General features: G+C 43.3%; 1 protein-coding gene across 1 annotated transcript in view; it reads right to left on the reverse strand.

The window, feature by feature from the left end:
• Positions 1 to 16,008, reverse strand: part of LOC126335377 (uncharacterized) — a 353,904-nt gene that overhangs the window by 246,601 nt on the left and 91,295 nt on the right. The gene's annotated exons all lie outside the window — the stretch shown is intronic.

Raw genomic sequence — 16,008 nt, forward strand, 5'->3', positions numbered from 1 at the left:
CTATGTATAATTTTTATATTGCTGCTAAGAGCGAAACATGGTAGTGGTTCAGTGACGATTTGGGTAGCAATAACGCGTTTTTCCATCTTATCCTTCTCTTTCATAGTTTGATGAGGCCAGGCTCTGAGGAGGGGAGACGTCCCTCTCCCCCATTCCCCTCTCTCCTCTGTTCTCATCGCACCTTTCCTCTCCCTGCTCTCTCTCTCTCTCTCTTTCACCCCACTCCCCTTCTCCCCCCTCTCCCCATCACTCCCTCCCCCTCTTTCCCGTCTCCTACGTCTCCCCCTTTCCCTTTCTCGTCCACCCCCCCCCCCCCCCTCGTCCACTCTGGCTGGTCGCATTATTGTCAAGGATTATGTGGCCACTTCGGATGATCAGGTCCATCCCATGGTAAAATGTTTGTTCTCCAGTGGTGATAGTGTGTTCCAAGAGGCCAGGGCCCCTGCTCACACAGTTCACATATTCCAGGACTGGCTTTATGAGCATGATGATGAATTGTCGCATCTCCCATGGCGACCACACCCATCAGATGTCAATACTACTGAGTCTTTGTCATTTGCTTTGGAGAGAAGGGTGCGTCATTGCTATTCACCTCCATCATCGTTACCTAGAGTTGCTACTATTTTGCAGGAAGAATGGAATAAGATTCTGTTGAAAACCACAGAGTACTCTGCTCATCCATTACGAAACAACTGGAAGCTGGGTTGTGTTTCCATATTTTCGTCCACTCGCCGCAGATTCTTTCTTTTCGTGGCGAATGTGTTGCAAAACTATCATGATCCACCCACATAGTTCGACGCAACCGAAGGCTAAAAGTTTCACACAGTAATAGTAGTTCGTCCTTCACAAACTTTGAATGCATTACTACGTTCATGACACTGCTCCGTTAACGCCATCTGAAACGGTAACTCACTATCCGCGAAAAATCCTTTGTGGCCGCTGAATGTAAGACTACGGGCGATCTTGAGTTGTCAGGGTGGCAGCGGGGAACCTTCACCATGGCAACGTTTACCAACTCTAGAGCTCGGAGGGCGCTGGAGTATCCTGTCCATACAATGAGCTCTACGTGCGTGCACTGTCACAGATATTCTTTCAGCGGAAATATTGTAAGTACCTCATATCTAGACTACAACTGTGGGAGGTAAAGTGGGAGGCAAATGAAACAGTATTGAACTTTGACCTAGAGAAGAATGAAGAGAAACTTGCAGTATATCCAGACATAGGATCTACAGACGTGTTACAGACAAGTAAGATCGAAGGTTTGAACCATCCTAGTAAACTCTAAAGTGAGATTAGGAAGCATATAGAGATTTACATCCCTTGGTCTCCAAGCGAATCGAATAGAAAAGAAAATTAAGAATACTTGCACTATAACAAAGGAGGTGGCTTACAAAACACTCGTTCGACCTATACTTGAGTATTGCTCATCAGTGTGGGATCCGTACCAGGTTGGGTTGACAGAAGAGACAGAGAAGATCCAAAGAAGAGCGGCGCGTTTCGTCACAGGGTTATTTGGTAAGCGTGATAGCGTTAAGGAGATGTTTAGCAAACTCAAGTGGTAGACCCAGCAAGAGAGGCGCTCTGCATCGCGGTGTGGGTTGCTGTCCAGGTTTCGAGAGGGTGCGTTTCTGGATGAGGTATCGAATATATTGCTTCCCCCTACTTATACCTCCCGAAGAGATCACGAATGTAAAATTAGAGAGATTCGAGCGCGCACGGAGGCTTTCCGGCAGTCGTTCTTTCCGCGAACGATACGCGACTGGAATAGGAAATGGAGGTTATGACAGTGGCACGTAAAGTGCCCTCCGCCACACACCGTTGGGTGGCTTGCGGAATATAAATGTAGATGTAGATGTAGATATCCAATCTGCCATGTATTGTACATAGTCTCGCAGAGTGCATAGGGTGTAAAGGGTATAAGTGTAGCTACTTTTGCATGTGATACCTTAGCACTGATTCAAATTCTGAAGGTGGCAGGGGTAAAATACAGGGAGCGAAAAGCTATTGACAATTTGTACAGAAACCAGATGGCAGTTATGAGTCGAGGGACATCAGAGGGAAGCAGTGGTTGGGAAAGGATTGAGACAGGGTTGTAGCCTCTCCCCGACGTTATTCAATCTCTATATTGAGCAAGCAGTGAAGGAAACAAAAGAAAAATTCGGAGTAGGTATTAAGATCCATGGAGAAGAAATAAAAACTTTAAGGTTCGCCGATGACATTGTAATTCTGTCAGAGACAGCAAAGGACTTGGAAGAGCAGTTGAGCGGAATGGACAGTGTCTTGAAAGGAGGATATATTATGAACATCAACAAAAGCAAAACGAGGATAATGGAATGTTTTCGAATTAAGTCGGGTGATGCTGAGGGAATTAGATTAGGAAATGAGACAATTAAAGAAGTAAAGGAGTTTTGCTATCTGGGGATCAGAATAACTGATGATGGTCGAAGTAGAGAGGATATAAAATGCAGATTGGCAATGGCAAGGAAAGCGTTTCTGAAGAAGAAGAGAAATTTAAGTGTCAGGAAGTTGTTTCTGAAAGTATTTGTATGGAGTGTAGCCATGTATGGAAGTGAAACATGGACGATAACTGGTTAGGACAAGAAGAGAATAGAAGCTTTTGAAATGTGGTTCTACAGAAGAGTGCTGAAGATTAGATGTGTAGATCATATAACTAATGAGGAGGTATTGAATAGGATTTGGGAGAAGAGGAGTTTGTGGCACAACTTGACTAGAAGAAGAGATCGATTGGTGGGACATGTTCTGAGACATCGAGGTATCACCAATGTAGTATTGGAGGGCAGCGTCGAGGGTAAAAATCGTAGAGAGAGACCAAGAGATGAGTACACCAAGCAGATTCAGAGGGATGTAGGTTGCAGTAGGTACTGGGAGATGAAGAAGCTTGCACAGAGTAGAGTAGCATGGAGACCTGCAACAAACCAGTCTCAGGACTGAAGACCACAACAACAACAACCTTAATATGTACACACATGCAACCATCCGAGTAAACTCTAGAGTGAGATTAGGATGAATATAGAGGTATACATCCCTTGCCTAGTAAACGAATGGAATAGAAAAGAAAAATAATGATACTGGTAAAATATACACTACAATATGTATTGTACAGAAGCTCACAGGTTACGCTGGATGTAACAGGTATAAGTGGAGATATTGTTGTGCATAATACCTTAATATGTACACACACCAGTGTGTTGGTTATTTTTTCTCTGTGTCGAACAGTTTTCCCACAAACACATGAGAAACTTTACATTCTGATGTATTCTACATTGCCGTAATTCCACCACCAAGTGGACTATGCCTGTCAGTATAGACTAACCGTTTTGCGGCCACGTGTCCACACTACAACACCTGGTCTGCTTCCCATGGGAAAATAAGCATTAATGAATTTCTCTTGCCACACTTACGTGGAGGTGCTAACCAACCTACAGGGTGTTTCAAAAATGACCGGTATATTTGAAACGGCAATAAAAATTAAACGAGCAGCGATAGAAATACACCGTTTGTTCAATATCCTTGGGACAACAGTACATTTTCAGGCGGACAAACTTTCGAAATTACAGTAGTTACAATTTTCAACAACAAATGGCGCTGCAAGTGATGTGAAAGATATAGAAGACAAAGCAGTCTGTGGGTGCGCCATTCTGTACGTCGTCTTTCTGCTGTAAGCCTGTGCTGTTCACAACGTGCACGTGTGCTGTGGACAACATGGTTTATTCCTTAGAACATAGGATTTTTCTGGTGTTGAAATTCCACCGCCTAGAACACAGTGTTGTTGCAACAAGACGAAGTTTTCAACGGAGGTTTAATGTAACCAAAGGACCGAAAAGCGATACAATAAAGGATCTGTTTGAAAAATTTCAACGCATTGGGAACGTGACGGATGAACGTGCTGGAAAGGTAGGGCGACCGCGTACGGCAACCACAGAGGGCAATGCGCAGCTAGTGTAGCAGATAATCCAACAGCGACCTCGGGTTTCCTTTCGCCGTGTTGCAGCTGCGGTCCAAATGACGCCAACGTCCACGTATCGTCTCATGCGCTAGAGTTTACACCTCTATCCATACAAAATTCAAACGCGGCAACCCCTCAGCGCCGCTACCATTTGCTGCACGAGAGACATTCGCTAACGATATAGTGCACAGGATTGATGACGGCGATATGCATGTGGGCAGCATTTGGTTTACTGACGAAGCTTATTTTTACCTGGACGGCTTCGTCAATAAACAGAACTGGCGCATATGGGGAATCAAAAAGCCCCATGTTGCAGTCCCATCGTCCCTACATCCTCAAAAAGTACTGGTCTGGGCCGCCATTTCTTCCAAAGGAATCATTGGCCTATTTTTCAGATCCGAAACGATTACTGCATCACGCTATCTGCACATTATTCGTGAATTTGTGGCGGTACAAACTGCCTTAGACGACACTGCTAACACCTCGTGGTTTATGCAAGATGGTGCCCGGCCACATCGCACGGCCGACGTCTTTAATTTCCTGAATGAATAATTCGATGATCGTGTGATTGCTTTGGGCTATCCGAAACATACAGGAGGCGGCGTGGATTGGCCTCCTTATAAGCCAGACATGAACCCCTGTGACTTCTTTCTGTGGGGACACTTGAAACACCAGGTGTACCGCCAGAATCCAGAAACAATTGAACAGCTGAAGCAGTACATCTCATCTGCATGTGAAGCCATTCCACCAGACGCGTTGTCAAAGGTTTCGGGTAATTTCATTCAGACTACGCCATATTATTGCTACGCATGGTGGATATGTAGAAAATATCGTACTATAGTGTTTCCCAGACCGCAGCACCATCTGTTGTTGACAATTGTAACTACTGTAATTTCGAAAGTTTGTCTGCCTGAAAATGTACTGTTGTCCCAAGCATATTGCAACAAACGGTGTATTTCTATCGCTGCTCGTTTAGTTTGTATTGCCGTTTCAAATATACCGGTCATTTTTGAAACACCCTGTAAGAACACACATACTACTAATAGTCATGAATATTAGTCTGCGAATGAAGTAGATACTGGTGTAATGTTGTTCAGCATACGTCCTCAGTCACCAATAGAAATCTGCACTCTTCCCCGGTACTGTTCATCGTCTCGTTCAACAATGTGTATGCAGATGTAATCGACTTCCGGTTCCCCGGTGCCAGGCGCCAGCTGCGGTGACGGAAGCGGGCGGTCGGCGGAGGGTGTGCGTGTGACATGCGAGTTAGCGGCCAAATGTGGCGTGCCTTCTGCTGACGTAGCAGTCCGGCAGTGCTGGCGCGGCGCCAGCTCGCGATTAAAATTAATTACGTGTGGGCGGAGGCGGCGAGGAAGGCGGCGGCGAGAGGCGGCCGAGGTGATAACAACAGGGTAGCGCGGCCAGATAGCGATCGCTCCGGCCCGCTATTAAGTGCAGCCACCGGCTCATACTCCATTTAGCGGCAGATAAAGCCGTGCCCCGGGCCGCAGCCGCGGGAAGGAGGGGCGGCCTCCCTCCTACCCCCCTCCCCACACCCGCTCCCTCCTGCCCTGCCGGAGAATCCCCCTAAATCAAAGCCTGCGGTCGATTGCCGACCCTTACTTGCAACTAAACCGGACCGGACCTAGTGGGAACGTTTATTGAGATCAGCGGAGCGGAAGGCTGCACAATGGAACTTCGGCCGTCCGAGTAAACCGGCGAATTCTGTCGGAGACTGTGATTATTTTAGTCCGCAGACTTCCGATCCGCAGTCTTCGCCAGTACTTTGCATCGTCTCTTCGCAACAGTCTCTCTCTGCCTACCTCTGTCTGTCCATCTGTGTACCTGCTCCTATCATAGTACGAAATAAGGCGAACATGTTCTGGGCAAAGTTACGAATGTAAAAGAATGGAACCAGCTTTTCGATTTATCTGGCAGCTTCAAAGGCATTTAAATAAAAACATCTCTGCATATTCGCACATTTCACTTGTTAGTAGCAGTACCCATGTCATATAATGTAACATGAGACATTATGTCTTGTCGTATAACGCGACACATGTCATCATATCATCCATCACAGCATTTGCCATGTCGTGCAGTATGAGACAACGTGTCACTAAAGTTTAGATGGCTCTGAGCACTATGGGACTTAACTGCTGTGGTCATCAGTCCCCTAGAGCTTAGAACTACTTAAACCTAACTAACCTGAGGACATCACACACATCCATGTCCGAGGCAGGATTCGAACCTGCGACCGTAGCGGTCACGCGGTTCCAGACTGTAGCGCCTAGAAGCGCACGGCCACTACGGCCGGCACTAAAGTTTAGGATGCATGCATCCCCACTCATCGATACTTCCTATTATAGAGGCACCCCCTCTCTCGGATACTTCCTACTGTAGATGCATCCAACTGCTTGGAAGCACATAAATTTACGTCTATTTGTCCCTAGATACCTCATCATACATGTAACATGGAGTGAATTTGGGAGAGAAATGATCCCTTCGAGGAAAAAATCAAACCCCTCCCTCACTCCCTGAAATCAAACAATTGTTTTACCGTTCCCTCAGCAGCAAATCCAGCACCAGAAATTGTATCCCCCCCCAGGAAAACTTTTTTTTTAGCAATTACGTGAAGCTCTTCAGCCACATGCTATTATTTATTGCCGGCCGCTTGTGGCCGAGCGGCTCTAGGCGCTTCAGTCTGGAACCGCGCGACCGCTACGGTCGCAGGTTCGAATCCTGCTTCGGGCATGGATGTGTGTGATGTCCTTAGGTTTAAGCAGTTCTAAGTTCTAGGGGACTGATGACCTGAGATGTTAAGTCCCATAGTGCTCAGAGCCATTTGAACCATATAATTTATTGTTTACTATGGTTGCTGAATCTTCTGGATTTTGGGCATAGAATCAGGGACTTTAGGCCATAAATTGCTAGATGCAGGCAACACGTTGCAGTAAAAGAGCTCAATGCGTTGGGGAAGTATGGTTCTCGTAAGAAAAGCGTGAACATGTCAAGAAGTTTTGATTTAAAATGTCTTTGAAGGTACCAGATCAGTCGAAAAGCTAGCTTCCTCCTTTCACATTCCTAACTCTGCCCAGCATGTATTCCCCATTTCTTTCTTCCTATGATGTAGCATTTTTCATTCTGGTTCCCAACTTTTGCTCTACCACAATTTTGGCATTAGACCGTCGTAACTCGGCTAACGATGTAGATTTTTGTTGACTCTGGCGGCGATTGATCCGATATAGGTCTTTTGCAATCTCATATCTTGGCGACAGATAAAGCTTTCACAAAGCAATTTGCCGATCATTAGTTACATGTATTAAGCTACCTTCTTACAAAATTTGAACCGCTCCGCACTAGGCTGAAACATGGAAGTGGCGTGTGTGAAAAAAAAAAAAAAAAAAAAAAAAAAAAAAAAAAAAAAAAAAAAAAAAAAGCATGTAAAATACGAATGGAGTTAGATTTTTGAAAGCGAGTTTTCAACTTTATCGTAAGAATACATTTTTTTATTTATTTGATTGACTTTAAGCCGTTTCCATGCATTCAGCTCACACAAGACCGAATTTTACGTGCAACGCAGAAAAACACGTTTGCTGCAAGTAAAATCGAAACAAAGCAAGATTTTTTTCAAACTATGAAAACTTGTCTTACACCAAGGTCCGATACACCGGTGTACTAAATTTCAACCATCAGTCTCGATCATGTCTGGCTATTGAAGGGTGACTGTTTTTGCAGTTAAAATCCATAATGAGGATGGATATTTTTGCACGTAAAATCCATAATGAGGATGGCTGTTTTTGCACGTAAAATCCGAACAGTGCACACAGAAATTATGCTATTAGCTGAGCATTAATTTCAGCCGAATTAAAATCTTTTGCGTAAGAAATTAATAGAATTGCAAAGTTTGCCTGGGTGCCAAACCTTGCTTAATATGCTGTAACATTAATGCAGTAAGACAGCTATTCGAATAGCTATCCAAATGACTGCTGGTGCGGGCTAAATTAAAACTTTTCTCCCACAATTTCCTAGCTCAAGTAAGAATCGAGCAATAGGAACCTCCCCTACAAATCGCGCTTCTGTCTCCGGTCTTTTCGTACATATTTGTTACAGCGCTTCCGAGCTATGCGTAAGACACTTGCCTGACTCATGCCACTTCCCCGTGCGATTGCGCGGAAGCTAACGTTCGCATCAAATGCAACAACACCAAGAACGTTAATTACCCCCTCTTCTGTCGTCACTTGTTTCCTTCTGTTACGCCGACTGGCTGTTACACTACCACTTTTACGTAACCAGTTGTAGTTCATAAATAACTGCCGAGGTGGTTGACGTCTATTGGGATATCTTGCTGTATACACCGTATAGGAACGAGCTGCGTTCATCCTGCACTCTCCATACATCATGAGCATGTCGGCTCTTTCTGCATTGGTAAAACCCATCGTCCTCTCACGACCTATTGCTTGGACAGTCACACACTAACTGACTAGCAAGTTGCAACGCACTCGAGGAACACACAACCACACTTTAAGAAAACATAACAACTTAGTACACAGGAACTACGCAGAGTGAATGGCACAACAAGTGTCGGTGTTGATACTTCCCTCGTAGACGACTCTCACTAAAATGCTGCAACGAACACCACTGACATTCTAATTTGAAAATGGTTCAAATGGCTCTAAGCATTATGGGACTAAACGTCTGAGGTCATCAGTCCCCTAGACTTAGAACTACTTAAACCTAACTAACCTAAGGACCTCACACACATCCATGCCCCAGGCAGGATTCGAGCCTGAGACCGTAGCAACAGCGCAGTTCCAGACTGAAGCACCTAGAACCGCTCGGCCACATCGTCCGGCCATTCTAATCTATCCTACTTTTAATTTGTTAATGCCAATAGGCAATGTTCCATTTATAGGCATCGGAAGTGCACTTTCTAAGCATTGATATAATCTGCTTATTGTCTAACAATACGAGCCACTGAGAACCAACCCATTGTGTGAAAACCGCACATCAATAGCGCTTTCCATTTCCGCAGCATTTGTGGTACAAGATTTAGGTGATTCACCCTGTATATTATACGATCTTATGTTGAGGAAGAGAGGAATAACGAAGGCTCTCTTGTACCTTGGTACATGTTTGTCGAGCGAATAGCTGCAGCTCTGAAAACTGGAATCACCAGGGTGAAGAAACTGACGAGGGAGATCAACAGGAACCAACTGATTCTATTCAGACTCCAGCAAAAATCTGAGCGCATGCTGCTAAAATGACAGAACTCGGTAATTTTTCAAGCGGACGCAATTCGATGACACACATATTGTGTGACTATTACGCGCGGAAAAGAATATCCATACAGGAAGAAGCTGCTTCTCTCATTAGGAGATAGTGACTTGTTTTCCAGAGAAAAAATCAGTCTTTCAGTTATACTGGAGAAGATATGGTTTTGATGGGAAACGTTTTCTGGAAGAAGAGTTCTGCGTGAACGGGAGGATATCGTTGCTTGGAGATGCTGTTTTTTGAGAGAAGTATCTAACTGCGTACCTCACGAATTCGTTTGATTGGACGAAACGTGGGTAAATGCTGGTCATTCGCGACAGACTGCGAGGATTGATTATACTTGCATGAGAAGCAATGACAGAACCAGTTGAAGAAGTCAGTTGGCTCATTCTTTTGCATGCTTGAACAATCGGTGATTTTTTCCCAAATGCTTTGCTTTTGTTTACATCAAAGAAATCTAGGTACTTCCAAAGGAGAATTACGGCAACGAATTTTAAAGAGTGGTTCGTACAGTCTTTGCTTCCAAACAGAAAAGAACTCCACTATGACATGCAGAAGCAGGAAGAGTGGCATAGTAGACTAGGTAGAGAAGAACGGTGTAGATTCATTCTATAGGGAAATGAAGAAAGCAGAACTGCTGGAAATGGTAAAATAGCACAAATCATTTAATATAATTCACGAGATTGATAAAACTGCAGAAGAAAATGGTCGTAATGTGTTTCGCCTTCCACCATATCATTGCCATTTCAGTACAATAGAATTCGTATGACCTGTGGTGAAGTTGGAGACAGAAATGAAACTTTTAAATTAACCCTAGAACGCTAAAGGGAGTTCGGGCAGGAACGATACACTGTCACTAAACCGTTGTAAATTTAACTACTCCATATTCTGTTCAAAGGAAGTCACAATTTACAGTTTACGCACTAATAAGGTGTCCAGTGGTATGTCAGAAAAAAAAGTGCAAAATGTCTTTCTGTATGCACTGTACTTACAACAGACTGGAAAAACTCCGAACTGATACTAATCACAATCGTAAATTTTAGTAATAAGGGTGTAGTAATCTGGGGTTAAAAGACGGCGAAATTTTAGCATGTGCGACATTGGGCAGTATTACTCCTCACAATACGGAATAATATGGCCACGCATACCTAATACATCTTACATGCATCTCAGCACTGAAATAAGTGATGAAATTCTGAAAACATCGCAATCAGTACTCTTTCTCGACAATAATTCCAAACCTCAAATTCTTTTTAATTACGAAGAGAATATGTTATTAGAAGTTTTTCACGCTTCAATAGTACGGCACTGTAACGGCTCTACAATTCTCTAGTGTGACACTCATAGTGGGGCGACCTAACAACCAACAGTCGCTTAGTAACGTTGACAACATAGCCCTCGGCTGTCAGGGACGTTCTTTTGGCGACTTGACTACACTGACAAGAAGTAATTCACATGTGACAACATCTACAGATTCAGTATATTCCGCAGGCTCTGTACAGTGTATGACGGAAGTGATATCGTATCAATATTGTCAGTTTTGTGTCTTGTTCCATTCACTAACCATGGGAAGAAGGATGTAAACCCCAATACGTGCCCTGATCTCTCTTATGCAGTTCCCATGATCCTTACGCCGATATACACGATGATGGCAGCTTAATGGTCGCACAGTCCTCTTCGATTCGATTATAGATTTTCTAAATCAACGCAAGCTGGTTTTGTTCCAAGAACTTTTTTTTCTCTAACCTCGACGCTGTACACAACCAGAAACATTTAATGTCTGGCAGTTGACTACTTCATTTCTGAACTTTCATGGATCTGGTGCACGCCGTTTTTTACATGCATCTTGAAAACCAGATGGGGTGATGAATCCTATGCGTAGATAGAGCACCACTGTTCGGGCATATCGTGGTGGTATTCTCTTGTCGGGAATTTCAAATGGGATCAGTCTGATAGTCTGTCATCTTTTCTCAATGAATGACACAGTATCCCGAAGGCTATCTGTAACTTTGGCGAGACAATCGAACTTTTCTATGTGCTCCACGTTTTTTCTTCATTCTTCTCTAGACTGTAATGCTTAGTGATACAGAGTCCTTTGTAAGAATATCAACGGCTCTCCATCCTATTTCATTTGCTTATTGTGCGGAGGAGAAACGCATGTCTACAAGTATATGCCTCCGTACATTCCCTAATCCAACTCATCTTACTTTCGTAATCTCTAAGCGAGATGAAAATTCGTACAGCTATCCTTGAATAAAAGTTCCCATTATTTACCCAACTGTGTATAGCGAGAACTATCTTCTCTTCCTTCCAAAGAATTCCATTAAGTGCCTCTAGCATCGCTGTTACACTTTCGTGTGCGCTCTACCGACCTGTTACAATTTTAGCTGATCTTCTCTTAATTCTAACGAAGTCTGTTGTCATGCCTACTTAATAAGGACTTCAAACTAAGGATCTATACTCTAGAATTGGTCGCAATAGAGTCTTGGACCATGAGCACCGCTAATGTATCATATGTTTCTGTCAGAACAGGGTGACTGAGCGCCATTATTGGCGGTGATAAAGAGCCCAAAATGTCTTTCAACTGACAGCTGACTTCAAACATTCCATTACTAGAATGCATGTTTCACTATGCAACAGAGTATCCTTTCTGGTGGATCAGTGTGGTGTGCCAGCTGGGAGTCGAACTCATCGTACTACATACCTACAGAGGTCTAAACCGACGAGTCTTCCTCTACGCCGGCGTCGCCTGGATTTCCTCTACGCCACAGTTCTACCACTCCGTCCAAATCATCGAACGCCAGGCATTCTGCTTCGCCTTTCGTATCTGTCTACCGTTTCTCACTAGGACGCTGCATCAGCTTATTAATTTCCCATCTCTTCTCTCCCACACACTGAAGACCTTCAGATTTCCTACACTGCCTGGCAAACATAACACCAACCACTCTACCGTTTCATCCCTGTATAATTAACCACAGTTCTCAGTCGCTCTTATATCAATACATCTTCACGACTTCACTTTAGAGACAAATTAAGAACTGTGCAACTGATTCTCATATATAGATCTTGTGATGACAACGATATTAGAATGAGAGATCCCTCACAATCTTGCAGGCGTTAATTTCTCCAGAGCAGTATCCATAACTGGAATGTATCATCTGTTTCTGTCAGAACAGGACGACTCAGCGCCATTATTGGCGGTGATAAGGAGTCCAAAATGTCTTTCAACTGACAGCTGGCGCTAGTGATAGCGGCACTTGATGAACATTACGGCAAACACCTTCCAATGGTTTTTTGGAGCGCTATTTTAAATCCAAACAAATATACGGAAACTAGCTGCAGCCGAGTACGCTTTGCTTTGGCTCAGTCTGCTTATGTGGCAATGAAAGAAAAGAGAAATACAGTTTCTCCCTAATATGTATGGGAATTGGGTATACGTCCTAATCTCTTCCCCTTCCATGTCTCTGTCCATCTCCCCTTTCCCTTTCTTTGTTCATCTGCTCCTTCTTCCCCCTTCCTTTGTTCATCACCTCCTCCCCCTCTCTCTGTCCATCTTCTCCTCAGCCCACCACTCTCTCCATCTCCTCTTCTCCCCTCTCTCTCTCCCTCTCCCAGTCCATCAGCTATTCCCCTTTTCTTGTCCTCTCCCCTCTTTCTTCATATCCTACTTACCATTTTCTACTTTGTTTCCTTTCAGCCCTCTGTCCATCTCCTCTTTCCCCCTCTTTCAGACCCTGATCTTGTTCACTGTTGATGCAAATTCAGATTCTGTAGCAGTATTCGAATCATAAACCAAGAAATACAGCTTTTCTGTTTGCGAACAGCGTATCGGTATTATATATTTTACAAATATGTTGATAAATCACAAATATATAGTCTTTGTGCCTCTAAACGTTTATTACAGTAACGAGGAAAAATTTGATGTAAATCGGAAAGGTACATTCTGAGATTTCTGGTAAAAATGTTTCTCCTTTGTATATTAGATATATTCAGGGTGAATCACCTCAAACTTGCCAGCAGATATCGTGGAAATGGAAAGTGTCGTTGATGTGCGGTTTTTACAGAATGGATTACTAATCGGGGGCTCGTAATTTTTGCCAACAAAAAGATTAAAATAACACTTAGAAAGTCTATTTCTTGTGCAAACATACACTTTTTTAGATGGAACAATGCCAGTTTACATTAAAAAAGTAGGGTAAACTAGAACGTCGGCGATGCTTGTTGCAGGGGTCAACGTATTTTGAAAAGTTTCCACACTAATACTCGTATGTGCCATTCAACCTGTGTAGGTGCTACGTATGGTGAAGTCATGTTTGCTTACGGTGTGCTTATGTGTTCCTTGAGTGCACTCCAATTTGCTAGTCACTTAGGATGTGACAGTCTAGCCCATAGGGGGCGAAATACTATAGCACGTCATCACGAATTGTATCCAAGTCGTCGTATTGGACGGAGAGGACCTGTACCTTAGATGGCGCGTTCCCCAGATTTGACAGACTTTTTTCCTGTGGTGAAAGCTGAAAGAAAGATATACCAACTTCGTTCGATGGAAACGGAAATGAGCGTTTGGCGTCATTGGCCGGGAGGCCCCTTACGGGGCCTTGGTGCAGGTATTATTACACTCGACGCCGCATTGGGCGACCTGCGTGCCGGATGGGTATGAAATGATGATGAAGACAACACAACACCCCAGTCCCTTAGCGGAGAAAATTCCCGACCCAGCCGGGACTCGAACCCGCGCCCCTTAGGTCGGCAGTCCGTCACGCTGACCATTCAGCTATCGTTGCGGACATTTCGTTCGATGATATGCAGCGTCGTATTACTGCAGCCTGAAATGGTAGCACGTGTGCAGCAGTCGTTCCATACTAGACTGTAAGCGTAGATTGGCGCTGCCGCTGGTCATTTTGGACACAACCTGTGATGGTCAATTGTCTTCGTTACTGGTCAGAATCCACGTAAAAAACCTCTGCACTTTTGCCGTTCTTCAGTGTGTGCCCCCGAGCACAGGTGTCGGTGTGCGAGCTTTTCGAAACACGATATCCCGTAAAATACTCGCACCTGAATCCTTCAACAAATACCACTAACGTCCTAATTTACCCTGCTTTTAGTCTGTCAATGTCAATGCAATTGTTCCATTTAAAAATGTAAGTTTGCACAAAAAATATACTTTCTAAGTATTATTAGAATCTGTTTATTGGCAAACAGTACGAGCCCCTGACTACTAATCCATTCAGTAAAAGCCGCACATCAACACTTCCGTTACCATAATATTAGCGGTGAAAGTTCAGCGTGATTCATCCTATGTGTTTATATATTCTGTGAATTAAAAATATACATAAATTAAAGAATTAGGTACTTAAAAACATGCCCGTATTGGAATTGACGTAGCGTGAAGATTTCGAAGCAGTCGGTGAAGAACTTACGGAGATAACGATTTTGAACCAATGAACATTTACATTTTTATTGGAATCGATTATAAGTGCACCCATTCTTAACGAATCAGAAATACATCCTGATTTGAGAGTAAATTCCATATATCTTAAAACACATCATAGTCGCCGTTGACTGTATAAAATATTTATTGTTATTATTGCAATTTCGACCTCATGGCCATTTTCGAGTAACACTGCAAAGTTACCTTCTGTCAGAATATAAAACTATCTGACCTGAGTACATGTCGTCGTCAAAATGCAGCCTTTTGCTGTGAGAGTGTCGTACTCATCGGATCTTCTGTGACTCTCACATTCAAAAGGCTACATTTGTACATGTCGGATAGTTTTATATTCTGACAGAATGTAACTTTGCAGTGTTAGTTGAAAATGGCCATAAGGCCGAAATTGCAATAGTAACAATAAATATTTTATACAGTCAAAGGAGACTATGATGTCTTTTAAGAAATATTATATGACTGAATCCCAACCATGAGAAGTTAATCAAATTCCATATAATCCTAACTAACAATCAGGCATCTAAGACACTCACCATATTTCTAACAATATCAATGTTAGCAAGGAATATATTCGTGATTATACAGATTCGGAAATTTTCATGCCTAACTCCATACCAAATTTTTTAACTATCCAATTGAGATAAACATCAACCATCGTCTTCGTTGATGGCAACACGTTTCTACGTTTATGATGGATGCTCTGCTGGGAAAATGGTTTCTTTTAAGTTTTAGCTCTTCACTCTCTAGAAAGTCCGTATCCTTAAAAAAAAAAGCAATGAGCGTCGACCACGCGATATCTGCCCGTGTCGCCAATCTGTTATCTACGTTTCACGGCTTCCAATCTTTCTGATTTGAGACTGGTGCAGACCGGTTGCTTATCAGACGAATGTCTACTGTTGAAAAATCCGACTTTCTTTCCAGTGAAAGTAGTGGAATTCTTCCGTAGTTTATGTCTGATTTGCAACATTTCTGAATCTTCTCGATCTACTTCCCTCAGAATACGATCTAGATTAATGTGATAAGCTGAAAATGAAACGTCATTTGCAACATAGTTAAGAAACCTTTCGGGGTGACAGTAGTTAACGCCATCACTAAACAGATAGCGTAGTTGTTGTTTTCTTTGAGCACCTTATGCTTCAGTTACATACTCCAAACCTAATTCATCAAAAAAATCTTGCTTTGATGCATTATACACTCCTGGAAATTGAAATAAGAACACCGTGAATTCATTGTCCCAGGAAGGGGGAACTTTATTGACACATTCCTGGGGTCAGATACACTGACAAAACCACAGGCACATAGACACAGGCAACAGAGCATGCAC

Source organism: Schistocerca gregaria, chromosome 2 (assembly GCF_023897955.1).
Source record: "Schistocerca gregaria isolate iqSchGreg1 chromosome 2, iqSchGreg1.2, whole genome shotgun sequence".
Taxonomy (NCBI): Eukaryota; Metazoa; Arthropoda; class Insecta; order Orthoptera; family Acrididae; genus Schistocerca; species Schistocerca gregaria.